The sequence below is a fragment of the Terrapene carolina genome, unplaced genomic scaffold (assembly GCF_002925995.2).
Source record: "Terrapene carolina triunguis isolate 2854851 unplaced genomic scaffold, T_m_triunguis-2.0 Scaffold66, whole genome shotgun sequence".
NCBI lineage: Eukaryota > Metazoa > Chordata > Testudines > Emydidae > Terrapene > Terrapene triunguis.
In genome coordinates, this window is record NW_020664417.1 from 19020242 (window position 1) to 19034217 (window position 13976).

Genomic DNA, 13976 nt, shown 5'->3' on the forward strand with positions numbered 1-13976 from the left:
GACTAACTGTACCATCTTATCTTTGATAGTGACCATGAGACTGACTATACTCTGACTTACACTTTGTACAGCTTCACTTTGCTTTGCACACTGTCTTCAACAGTAACAACAAGGAGTCCGGTGGCACCATAAATCTGTTAGTCTTTAAGGTGCCACCGGACTCCTTGTTGTTTTTGTGGATACAGACTAACATGGCTACCCCCTGATACTTGACACCATGCCTTCAACAGTGATGCCTAGGGGGGTAAGTCAGCCCAGAAATTCCCTACTATGCCTATTCTTGAAATGTGATGAGCATAATGGATTTAGTTCGTTTGCCAATACATTTTTGTATCCTACTTCTCTATGCAGAAGGAGTTTGATTTTTTAAGTACTATGATCGGTGGTATTAAATGTTGCAGTCCATATGTGGCCAAATTCTTCTGAAACTAACTTCACACGCACAGTGAACTAGAGACACAGTGGATGGAGAAAGGTCTAGCTATGTGGAACTATCCAAATGCACAAAAACATATAAAAGTAAACTTGACAGGCTGAATCGTTCTTTATTATTACAAGGAAATTATTCCAGTGACAACATCTGCATCTTTTCACTGCAGAATAAGCAAATCTTAGGCATAAAATGCTTTTTGTGAAATATTTTTGTTGCAAAACTCAGTAAAAAGCTGTTATTAAATAGCAATTATTGTAAGTGAATGTTCTTACATTCATTATGTTAGATGAGCAGGGTGCTTATGCATTATCTATTAGGAAGTCTATAGACTTACAAGGAGAAAAAAGTTCATTCGTCCAACACGCAGAACACTTTTTCTGGTACAAGTATTTCCAATTGAGGTTCTGTCCTATGTCACCCTTTAAAAAAAATGACAACTTTATATAACCCAATATAGGTGAACTGTAGTTTCTAAAACAGACTGTAGTCAAGTCATTGTTAATGCATCCAAAAAAGTCCTAATTAACTGAGAAAATAGGTCAACAAGCTAGTAAATATTTAAACAACTATCACATTTTATTTTAAAAGTTTCCTATGATGGCTTAGCAGTTTATGAATAAATTACAAATGCTTATGTCCTCTCTCACCATTTCTCTGCCTGTCCATGTTTCACATTATCAGATAGTTATAGCTTAGAAAGCTTAACTCTCCCACCCCCACCTTTTAGCAGGTTAATTGGCGAAAGCGAAGGACACCAGAGTTGGGAAAGATTTGGTTAGCATGATGGGATTTGGTGGAGACACGGGTCAAATCCTACTTTGTTACATTCACGCAAATCCATTTTTTATTAGTACTGGAGTAATATTTGCATTGTAGTAGTGCCTAGGAACCCTAGTTATGGACCATGATCCCACTGTGTTAGGCACTTTACAAACACTGGACAAAAAGATGGTCCCTGTCCCACAGAGCTTGCAATCTAAGTAATTGTTACCCTCCCCACCGGTTGTCCAGGGCAGTGGTTGGTGGTGAGATTTGCACACCAAGAGTTCATCTAAATTGATGCTGGGAATGACTAACGTGAATATGTGCATTTTACTGGGCCGCTGAAGAGCCCATTGTTTCTGTGCTTCTGAATGATGTTTCTTTTATTATAATCTCTAATATTTAATACCTACATATAGGGCTTTTCTTCTGTCATTTACAAATATCAGTACATTAACTTATTAAAATTCAAATCACATTTTGAGTAACAAGTGAAAATTTATTTCCCCCTCGCTCAACAAACTGCTGATATTAACATGGGGGTGGCAAAAAACTTGAATGTATGCATTTGACTTTATTTTTACTACAGGATCCCAATGCTTACACCACAAATTGGCAGAAGGTGGTCTGTAAGTTGTTTTAGGCTGGCATTGTGCAGCAAAGTGATGGTGTTTGCATGAGGATCATTGGTGGAAGAGCAACAAAGAACAGAAGGTCAGTTCTAATAAGTATCCATTCCAAGTTGTAGCGCTGGGCTACACAACTAAAGGACATCAAACACGATTTCTGTGCCACCTGTATTGGTTGTCCAAAGCCTTTGCAACAATCGTCTGACCTTATCTGCTCTACATTTAAAAAAATAAAAGCTTTAGCAATAAAAAATTCTTTCAAGCTAACCTCTGTACAGATACACCCATTCTTCTCCTCACCTGCTTACTGTAAATGTCTCTTCCCTGACACCCCCCATGCCATCCCTCTCCTGCCCGTACAAACCACTGCTGCTCAGATCATCTTCCTGGCATGGTGATCTGTCTATTTTTGAATATCTTCATTGGCTCACTCTTTTCCAGTGTCACGGTCTAACCTCAACTGCAGCTCAACTTCCAGACTCTGAAAAATTCTGCCCCTTACCGTTGGACATTGGGTCTTCATGCTATGCCACCTCTGCTCCACCTGGGGGCTCTCCAGCAGTCACAGAACGCTTGGCTACCCTGTTGGCTCAGCTTTACTAACGTAGTGGAGGATAAAGACTCTGGCTCCAAGAACATAGTGCAGTCATGTTGTTTTTTGGGAAGTTGTTGAATTGGAGAAAACATCTGAGGTCCAGGGCCCAAGTACATCCTAGCCTCACCATTTCCAATGGGGAGACTGTCTGAGAGACCAACCCTATAGGAAAGAATCCAGGGTGAAATCCTGGACCCACTGACATCAGTGGGATTTTTGCCACTGACTTCAGCGGAGCCAGGATTACCCCTATGGTCAAAATGTACTGTCAGTCCCCTTGACCTCAGCTACAACCATCATTCTGGTGGCTGGTACAACAAGGCTGCATAAGCTCATGCTGATGAATGCAGTCATCAACAAAAGCAGTGTTATTCACAAACTGAGTTCAAATGAGTCCCCCCCCCCCCCCCCCCCCCCGAATTTTGCCTGTGTCACTGGGTATATCTACACGGCAAAAAAACCCAGACCTGCAGCAGTGAGTCTCAGAGCCTGGATCAACTGACGAAGCCTCATGGGGCTCATATTGCGCTGTTCAAACTAGCAGTGTAGGCTTGGGCTGGAGCCTGGGCTGTGAAACTCCAGGAGGGAAGAGGGTCTCTGAGCCTGGGCTCCAGCCCAAGCCCAAATGCTGACATTGCTATTTTTAGCACTGCAGCATAAACCCTGTGAGCCTGAGCTCAGGATCTGAGACTCGCTGCGGTGGGTTTTTTTTTTTTTTTTGCTGTGTAGAAATATCCACTGAGATCTGGCTGGACGACTCTGCCAGCCCGGGATTGGCTCAGTTCTCCAGGCTACTCAATACAACACAGGCCAACTGAGGTGAAGCAGCCATGTTATTCTTATGGGACCTCAGATGCACAAGAGGACACACACTGCAGACTAAAGCATTCAATGTGTTCATGCCATGCAAGTCCAGGGGCAGAAGAAAACATGGGTTGAGAACCTGGGGGTGAGGTTTCCTCTCCTCCTATTTCCCTGCCAATCTGCCTAGTGCCCAATCCAGCTACTTGGTCTGGATGTTGTGCTGAGAAGTTGCCGTTATTTACGCACAGACATTTAAAAATGCCCATGCAAAGAGCTCTAGATGCCCTAACAATTCTTTAGATCTACAATCACAACTGACTACCCAATAGCAAAACCTAATTGTATACAGCTAAAGCAACCCAAACAGCCAATAAATTGAAGCAGCAAAAACAGCTCTTTAACCCCCCCCCCCCAAAAAAAAACAGACCCTCAACCTTTCCCAAAAACCCTGTCAGATAAATGGCTTTTGCATCATGTTCAGAAGGTTATTGAGTTTGGGCTTTTAATGAGTAAAGACCTATGTACAGCCCCATTTCAATTTCTTAACCCCTTCCCTGATGTGCCATGCTGTGAAGTCTTGTCTTGTCACACAGCAGCAGAGAAGCACTTTCTAATCTTGCTAGTTCCCTCTATTCAGCTGGGGTATCACAATACTCCCTGCCTATCTGAACTTTCCCCCCTGCCTCCCTTTCAGTCACTGAATCATTTCCCCTCTTCAGATCTCATTTCCAGAATGCTCTTTTTTCATTAGCTTATGTTTGACTCTGTAAAGCATGCTGTTATACAGTGTCTGAAGGACCCTATCTCAAAGTACACTTTATTGTATATTTCAGTGTATGCTTTGCTGATTTACAGTTGCTCTAGCGAACATCTCCCTTTCTTACCAGAGTGGATACATAAAGGATATATCAGCTCTGAGTAATTATTAGTATGTTCCAAGGTTGTGTTCTACAATCAAATAATGTGTAGGAGGAAGGAAAGACTCCAGTTTATCAAGCTAAGGTCAAATATCACAGATGGTCTCTCTTAATCTTCAGCTTGTAATATCCATTACAGATTGCATCTTCTAATGTCAAAGCATAATTTGTTGTTCTGAAATGTGTTGCTATTTCAAAGGCAAGTCAAAGATCAGAATCACTGAATATCAATGTACACTCATGTACGTTAGGAAGTGGTGTCCAGGTACCAAGGACGGTAAGCTGTTGATGTAGAGAGATATGTAAAAAATATGACTTGCTGATCTTTATTATGCAAATACATGGCCTAAAGTGGAAAAATAATTAACCCAGTCAAGTGAAATGTCACAAGTAGTTCCCAACACTTAATGGAGTGCAAACGATACTTGTCAGACAAGTTAACTTTGATCTTCTCCTTTAGCCACAGCCCAACCCTTTCTGTAGAAATATGAGTGGAAGGGATAAATGTACAACAACAAAAATATGAGAAGCTCTCCTATGGGAAATGTGCAGCATATTCATCTCTTGTGATCAGCGCAGCTGTGCACTGAAGGTAAGGTATGGTCAAAGGTGTGTAGGCCAGAGATCCCAAAGAAACTGTCGACGAGATCTGAGGTTTTGCTCCATCTGGAGTGAGCATCCTCCTCCAAGCTTCCCAGCCCAAAAGTGGATGTAAATGTAATTTACACTCACTTTACCTGTCCAGAGTGGTGTAAAGAGACCTAAAGGTACCTAAGAATCAGCTCCTAAATCTTTACTAAGGTGTTTAACAAATGACATTTTTTGTGTACCTCTTTCCAAATTGAAATATACAAATATGGAGTTGCAATGCTATATAATTATCTGTTATTTAATCCTAAAGAAGAGGTAGAAATAACCTAGATAGATTTTTGTACACGTATTAGTGCAATTTGCTGTGACAAACTGAAATCATTGATGACAATGTCCATTCGCCTATCTCCAGCTACAGCCACTAGCACAGCGGGGCCATGCTCTCAGTTGGAGCTTCTAGTCACTATCATAATACACATAATAAATAATAATAAATGCCTGCTTGACAGTCATCTCCCTAGGATATCTGCTATAATAAGGGCCAAAAGGTGGTTTCTTAGCCCTTCTATCATTTGAAACAAGCCTGCCACAGGTTACGTATGTTGGAATTCTAGATGAACCTCATTGAACTGCAAATGTGGATAGCATTTTCCGGTTGATGATATTTAGATTCTAGCTCTACATATATCTATTACATTTTTTAAAAGTATATTACAAAGAAAGAAAAAGTTAGACAGATTATTTGGTTTGGGGGTGTCCTGTATCTATGAGATAAAGTAGAGCACAAACGTTTTGTGAAATATCCCCTAACTAGTGAAGGGAGAGTAATCAGATTCTCTGGGTAGGTGTGGGATAAAATTTAATACAGCTGAAAGTGAGGGGCTAACACCAGGGATAGTACCGATAGCGCTTTGAAAGATTCTTGGCACTGTACTGCACTTCAGTTCTTACCTGCAACACGCTGGGCTGGTCCAGTCTTCTTCCTTTCCTGAACTGAGACTGTCCCTTGTGCAGCTGGTTTGTGATGTGGAGGATACACATAATTTAAAGTGTATAGGGAAAATACTACTAAGGCCATGTTAACCAGGCAATATTTGAACTCATCTCCAGAGTTGAAGTGCTAGTTTGTTAGCTACTGTAACAATTTGGCCACATTTGTGTAATTTATCAGAAATACTCTGTGGTAATCTTAGCAAAGATAGGAGGCTTTAATAAAGTTGTCCTAATAAATAATACTTAGAGCTTGGATGGCATTTTTCACCGTTAGCTCTCAAAGTGCTTTACCAAAGTAAATAAGAATTAAATCCCTACTTGACAAACAGGGAAACTGAGGCAAAGAAAGACTATCCTGTGGCAGAAAGTGCTCTGAGACAGATCTGATGATGTGCAAAGTGCCAAAATATGCTATGTTGTATTTACAATACACATACAGCATCCTTAAAACCAAAGACAAACTAACCAGCTTCTGACAGAATTCCATTGTATGTATTTAATCTGGGTGTGAATGTAATGCCCAACCTGGAGGTGAGAGACTAATGGCACTGAGAAAGTCATGTAAGGTTGCTCACAAGGCTGTGCCAGGTGGTGAACCTCAGCAGAGGCTGCTCTAGCTGTAGGCGAGCTAGGCAGCTGCTCCTCTGTCTTGGGCCAAATTTAAGTAGTGGTGGGGGCAGCACACTAAAGTGTTGCCTAGGGCAACAGATTGCCTTGAGTGGCTTCTGCATCTCAATGCTAGCCTGTAACCACTTGGCTATTTCAGTCCCGGAAGTGTCTGTCAATCATAAAATTATGCTGTGATTTTATGATGCTGTCCAAGTGTCCATTATGGAGTATGATTGGAGAGCCTCAAACTAATTCTCACTTGCAACATAAGGACACAGCTTTTCAAGGCACTGAGCACCTCCAATTGAAAGGAGTGGGAGTTGAAGGCAGTTAGCACCTGCCAGGAGCATTCATTCCCTGGCAGGACTTCAGCTAGTCTTTGTACCCAGGTCCCCAGAGATGAAAGTCACTGGGTCAGAATCTGCACTCAATTACAGAAGTGTCAACCTAGAATAAACTCCACTGATTTAAACGGAGTTACTCTAGATTTTCACTGGTGTAAATGAAATGAAATATAAAGCACTGCATAACATATTACTGTAATACTATATTATACTATTTTTTACCTGAACTCTCAAAATAATAAGATACAAAACAGGATTTAGTAGGAGCTCTTACAGCTATATCAATTATTAACATGAAATTACTTTGACCACATATCTTAAGTTTGTTTATATAAGATATAGCTTGTAGCTTAGTGTGTCCAACGTATAGCTTCTAGCTCCCCAAAACATTAGCTTTGGTTTTCCACTAGAGGGTAGCATTGGTAAATGTATTGTCATTGTGGCATTTTTCTGGGGGTTTTTCCAAACCACTTTAGTTTCAGCACAAAATCTCTATTTTAAATGTTTTATTATTGTTAAAGAATGCTACAGTGTAAGGACATATAGAAGCAAAGCATTCTCCTTACTTTCTGGCAGCTTTCTTATGGTAATATCAACATATCAGTATGAGAGCTGCTATGTAAAATCCAAACTTCAGCCCAGACTTATTTTCATTTCTTTCTGTAAATGATATGCCATTATCATTCTGGAGCGGAGGGACAGGGGAAGAAGAAAGATACCATTTGATAAAACTGTGAAAGCCACTATTAGCACTTTCTCACCTCTAGCTATTCTTCTTTGTTGAGGATTGTACGCACTTACATAATGGGCTGGTATTGATTCACTCCTTTGAAAAGTGCCAAAGCAGCTCAAAGCTGTAGCCCAAGGGCTGTGCAATTAAAAAACATGATTTCAGGACCGGAACCAGTGTATTTATCTCAATCTGATATTAATAGGGGAAGAGGAAAGCACTGAGATTTTTAATCAACTACTCTGGTGATTTTAAATACAGTCTATTTGCAATATATTTCTTTGATTTTCAGTTTAAATTACTGAATCTTGCAATGCATTTGATATACTGCAAAACATTGTATTTATGAATACACAGAAGTCCTTGGTATACAAAGTGCAAAAGTCATCTGAAATTATCTTTGTTATTTTCTCTCTGAAGAGAATCATCCTAAGAGACAATAAGATATAAATTAAAAAAAAAAAAAAAAAAAAGTGGAAAGCGATAGAATAGCTTCTTTAATTAGCAATGGATTAAGGGCATAAATTTATTTTAAATACATATAGGGCTTGATCCAAAGCCAATTAAAAGTAATCGAAAGGGTCCCATTGACTTTCATGGGCTCTCAATCAGGCCCACTGTGGTCATCGGAGGGTGAAATTCAACCCTATGCAGATGGTCAGCGCCAGGGGTGAAATCCTGGCTGCACCAAAGTTAGAAATGTGTTCCATTGAGTTTGTTCAAGTGTGGATTTCACCCGAGGTCTATGGACCATTTGAGTCCCATCTGAGCCCTCTTTGGAGGGAAGAAAGAGGTGGTGCATAGATCTTGTGCTGGCTGGCTGAACAGGGCTGAATTTCAATCTCCTAGGCAAGCTCTCAGAGGACCCAGTTTGGTGATAATCAGGTCCACGGTCAGGGCTTGTCAGAAATATAATTATAAAACTGGTATTAATATCCTCAAATATGATTTACTAGCCCTTATGGACATCATTTGTGGTCAAGGACTCCAGAATCTTTAATAAAACAAAACAGAAAACAAAAGTCGTTAAAGAAACAAATCAAGGAGTTAGTGCTAAAAATCCAGACTGACAGACGAATCTTAATTCACATAACTAAAAAAAAAAAAAAAAGTACAAGCAGCATCAGCCTAGATTTGACTCTTGACATCACTTCAAAGTAAAAAAGTCGCTGTTTGAGGTTATATTTTCCTTTGGGTGATTTGTATGCAATAGCTATCACATGAATTAATAAATATGGACTTTTAAAAAAACAGGTATTAGGTATAGTTGATAACCTGCAACAGTTCTGCTTATCTTGACAAACCTTTTAGGGCTTTTTAGTGTGTGGATCATTGAGCCAATAGACCATAGCAGTTATGTCCATTGGATCAGCATGAGTTCTACTTTCACGAAAAAGCCTTAGGAAATTTTGTCTGGGAAAAAAATACTTTCACTCATGGAGAGAGTATTTATGGGAAAAAGAGGTCTAATTCATTTGAGACCAAGTGCACTATACAAAGAGATTATCAGGAAAAAAATTTTTTTTAAATAGATTTTTTAAAAATGGAAATAAAGCACCTTTATAACTAAGGGCCAGATTCTGTTTTAAAAATGAGGATTACTTTACTCAAGTAGTGCCACTGAAATCAGAATCTGGCTCTTCAGTTTTTTTTTTTTGTAAAGGAAACCATTTTTCTTTACTTAGGCTCATAATGTTTAAAATCTTTTATTACCCATTACATTTTTTTCCATCGTGGTATAAGATGGTCCTTCCCAAATTTCACCCATACCACACAGTTGGTAGCTAGCAAACCCCTGAAGCCAGGAGTTAAGAAATGCGATTGGATTTTGAATCGCAACAACCTGAATGAACTAATGACAATTCCTTAATATTTCAAGTTTTGTTTCTCAAATATTTGGTTAATATTAACAAATATATCCAGAAATTTCCTATGTTAAAATGGCACTTCATTTTTTTAAAAGTATAAAGCTTCATTTCTGCAATCTTCCACATACATTACATTGGAACATCATTTTATGTGTAAACCAGAGCTAAGTAACCAGCTGGGATTGGATAAATTAGCAGAGTTTGTTTTTACAACAAAAGGGTAGACTAACAATTCTTAAATATTATTTAAAAATCAAATTACAGTACCCAAAGGCTAATGATTTACTATAACTTTTATGTGGAAAACTGTTTTTCACATGTAGTACTCAGTTCCAGGTATTTTCCTGTGTTTAATTCCTACGTTAGGATCTGTCAGAGTAAACACCGTACTTGAAATTGTTTTTAAAAAATGACTTGATAAGATCTGTTAAATGAGGTGATTTGTGAAACATCATATGTGGTAATATTGCTGTATATATTTGCCTGTGGCTTTCCAGACTGAAGAGCCAACATATGATATTATAACACACACACACACACGCCACAGTATTTTTATTCTCATTTCTACTGCTTCACAAAATCTCATGCATCACAACTCAGCTATGCTCTTGCACTCCGAGGGGCCAAGAAGAGGGGAGTTTGCTAGAGTACAGTGGCAAAAATACAGGCACACAGTAGTAGTACTGGTCCCTATGTTGCCAGCAGGGGTGTTAATGTGAATGTGCGGTGGATTTGACTCCCACTTGGAAAGATCACAGTGTTTAATGTTCATAGGCAGTTACAGCTGAGCTGAACAGAAACTGGCTTCCCACATTAACACTAAATGAACAGCATCCAGCACAGTTATCATATTATCTGTTTGAAAATGTGTCATACTTACATTTTAGTACAGTATTGTGCTTCTGGGAGATATTTTGTTTATTGAGGCAATAGATCTAAACAGAGATGATATATCCAATTCTCTACAGGAGGCTCAGGCAACTCTCAGCCAGGTACTTGAAGGACATAGCATGTGTGTGTTTTGAAGTGGAGGGAAGTGGGGCTGAGGAGCCACATACCGTACATGTCATGTATTGTCTCTCTCTCCACCACAAGGCACCGTTCAGTAGTTACGTTAAATATTTCAGATAAATAGTGTTCTAAAAGATTTCACTGAAAAAGAGTTTTCTTAATTATTAAAAAAATGAAAGCCCCTTTGGAATTTCCCTAATGATGCAATATCATGAAATGGAACAAGATGCAGTTTGCTGAAAACCTTGGTGAACAGACGCGGTGTAGTGACTCATCAAGCTCTTTACATGACCTTATGTCAGCCCCAGAAACATCAAATGAAGGCTTTGATGCAGGAGATATCAAAGGGGATCTGGCCTCTGCTTATTCTGGGCCAGATGCTGTCCCCCTTACTTGTGCTGAGTAAGAAGTCAGTAGGATTCCTTGCAGCATAAATGACTGCTAAACATCCGGAAGAGTGGCAGAACCTGGCCTTCAATTCATAGTGTACTGACAATTGGAATTCTTCACTAGAGAATATTTGGATTCTATACTGAGGTGGCCAGGTGTCCTGATTTCCCAGGAATACCCAGGTTAAACATGGGCCTTTTTTGTGGATGTACTTATGTATTGTTTGTATTGCAGTAGTGTCTACAAGCCCCAATCAGGAATCAAGGCCCCACTGTTTGTATGAACAGTGTCCAGTGCAATCAATGAAAAGACAGCTTTTGCCTCCAGAAGAGCTCACAGTGTAAGTACATGATGAAAGAACACAGGTGGATATAACAAACAAATAGGGAGAGCACAAAATAGCTGATTAATGTAATAAGCAGCGGACACAATACACTAACTGCCTAACTACTAGCAAGTGCTTTGTAGGCATCTCAGCCAACGGTGAGTTTTAAGATGAGAGTTGGAGGATGACATTTTTTTTTTTAAATTCCCAATTTCAATATAACCACTTGACTTGAGGTTTCCTATCCAGCAACCACCAGCACTGAGATAAGCTTGGAATCCAGCTATCCCTACTTTGGTTCCTATGGGGCACTTCCCCAGTGAATTCTCTTGCAGGTTGATGTAATGGAATCCCAGAACTGTGAAAGATGGCTCCAGACCCAAGGCCAGGACATTGAAATATCCTGGGTTGCTTCTGGGAAAAGGGGAGTTGAGATAGGTCAGTGAGTTCCTTAAGTTCCTCCCTGAGGCACAACCTCCTTCCCCAAACTCCTCTTGGGGTTCTCCTATTCTGGGTTGTGGCCAAATGTCACAATCTAGCCCTAAAATGACAGAGATTTTAGTTATGAGGACACAAGTTGGTTTAACAAGGAGTAATTGGATGACATTAAGAAAAAAATTAGGCTGCGCATCAGGAAAAATCTTCCTGACATTAATATCCGTGGAATAGTCTCCCAGGGAAGTGGTGGAAATGCCATCATTTGGAACAATCAAAACCAAGACTGGTCAAAGCATTAGTGCATGGTAAACAATCTTGCTCTAACTGGGAGATGGACTGGGTAACTGAACAAGTCTGTCTTATCTACAACTGCTAGGATGCAACAGAGAAAGTAGATAGAAACAGACCGCTCAGGAGGAATTATAGAGTGATGCTGACTAGAAACTGACAAAATATACAATTTTCAATGAATGGAATTTCACTCAGATTTTTGGTGTTTTTTTCAAGTGATTTTGAATCTCTCAGTACTTTCTATAGTTTCTTCCTGCAAAATGCCAATTTTTACATAATCTCCTCATATTTTTGCATTTTATCAATGAAATATCTTTCTTTATGGACAGTCCAATTTTTTGCTTAAAAACAGGCCAATTTCTTGGCACAAGGACCTATTGAACACCAAAGCATTGGTATAAACACATTTTTTCCATTAGTTATTTTTCCCCTGCAAATGATCCAATTGGCACAGTCTTAATGGGCAAACATTTGAATGTTGAGTAGCTTTGGCTTTTGTCACAATTATTTTATCCTTCTCTAAAGGTGCCATCCACTGGAGGAGGTGCCTGGACAGCACATCAAGCAAAGAGGCATTTTTCTTTTTATTTACTGGGTGAACAAAAGCTGGGTCTGGCAGGTGGCAGTAACAACCATCCTCTAGAGGAGGGCAGCTTTAAACTCTGGGGAGGCTCCAGAGAAACCCCATTGGCAGTGGCTCTTCTGGAGATGTCCTGAATTAACCCGTTCTCCAGGTGCATTGGCCCCAGTTCTCCTCAAGCAAGCCAACTCATTTTGTGCACTGCAGCGGCCAACTCATGACCCTTTGTTTGAGCAGCAATTACACCACTTTCTGGTACTGGGCACTGCTCCAGGTGGCCCACCACCTGGGTTGGCCAGCAGAAACCAGGCAGTGAAATCTGGCCAAGGCACACTTATGCCATGCATTAAGAGCTAAAAGAGTTTAGACTATGGCTATTTTAGTAGCCATATAGCTCCAGTGTAATTAGATGATGTTTCACTCACTGCTGTTAACAGCTCATGTGCATTTACTTCCTTAAGTGAGCTGGGTCCCTTGTTTCAGCATATTAAATAAACGATAAGTGAAATACAGCTCTTAGATTTTAGCAAGGTGGGTGTCAGAATCAGTAACCAGTCAGTACAATGGAAATCTGAAACAACTAGGTTCATTTCTGCCCAAATCTGTAATAGAAAAAATAGGTTTTAGATGAGGGGTTTGATTCTGCTCATCTAGTGGCTCTGTTGCACATTTCACTGTCACTCTGTAGGTCGGATGGCTGACAGAGATTGCTATAGAAATCCAACTCAAAATATTTTGAAAACTTTGTCTCCACTGCTGAGAAAACTAAGTGGTGACTCATGCCCTGGTCATTTCCAGACTCGAATATTGCAATTTAATGGATTCTGAAACAGATATTCCACAGAGACTGCAATTCGGGCAGGGTAGCAGCCAAGAGATCACATCAACACCAAGTGTTTCCAACACATTTCTCCCATTTCTTTGATCATTGCATTGGCCACAAATTAAATCCCACTTCCTACTGAAGAGCTCACTCTCAACCACTAAGGCAAAGAAAACATTTAACAAGCTTGTTTTATTACCTCTGCTTGTTCTCCAGCTTCTAGCACGAAGTAGGCTTGCATGTAGTGATGCCTCCTACCACGAGCTCTGGAGGGAGGGAAGGAGTTAGAGGACGCAGTGCACATCAGTTTTGTAGATCACTACTTCTTATGGTAAATCATGGCACCACTGATTAATTTTCAATATTTAAAACCAAGGCTAAAAATGTTTGACAGCACATATTTATAATTATTTGAGAAGCAAATTGTATTGTTCTGTAGATTGCTCTGTGTTAAGTGGTAGCTTCAAGGGGTTGTACATATAGAGCTTTGTAGAAATTGTTTTTTTATAGTTTCGGCATCTAATATTAATGTTTATGTAAAAGCATTTTTTATTTTTCATCCATTTAAATTTCTGTAGTTGTACAAAATTATGGGTTATAAGCATTTTTTTAATCAATTTAAGTCTTCACACTTGTGCGAAATTAAGGGCGGGTCAGACAATTATTTAATGACAGTAGACACAGACTCAAAAAGTTAACGTTTTATAACAGCTAAAACACAAATTGTCAACATCACATGTCAAAATAGACAAAGTAAATATCCTTAAATCAAACTCTAATCAATTCTCAAGCAGCATTTTTTCTTAATTTGCTTATCTGTATATTTTGATTATCATCAATGGA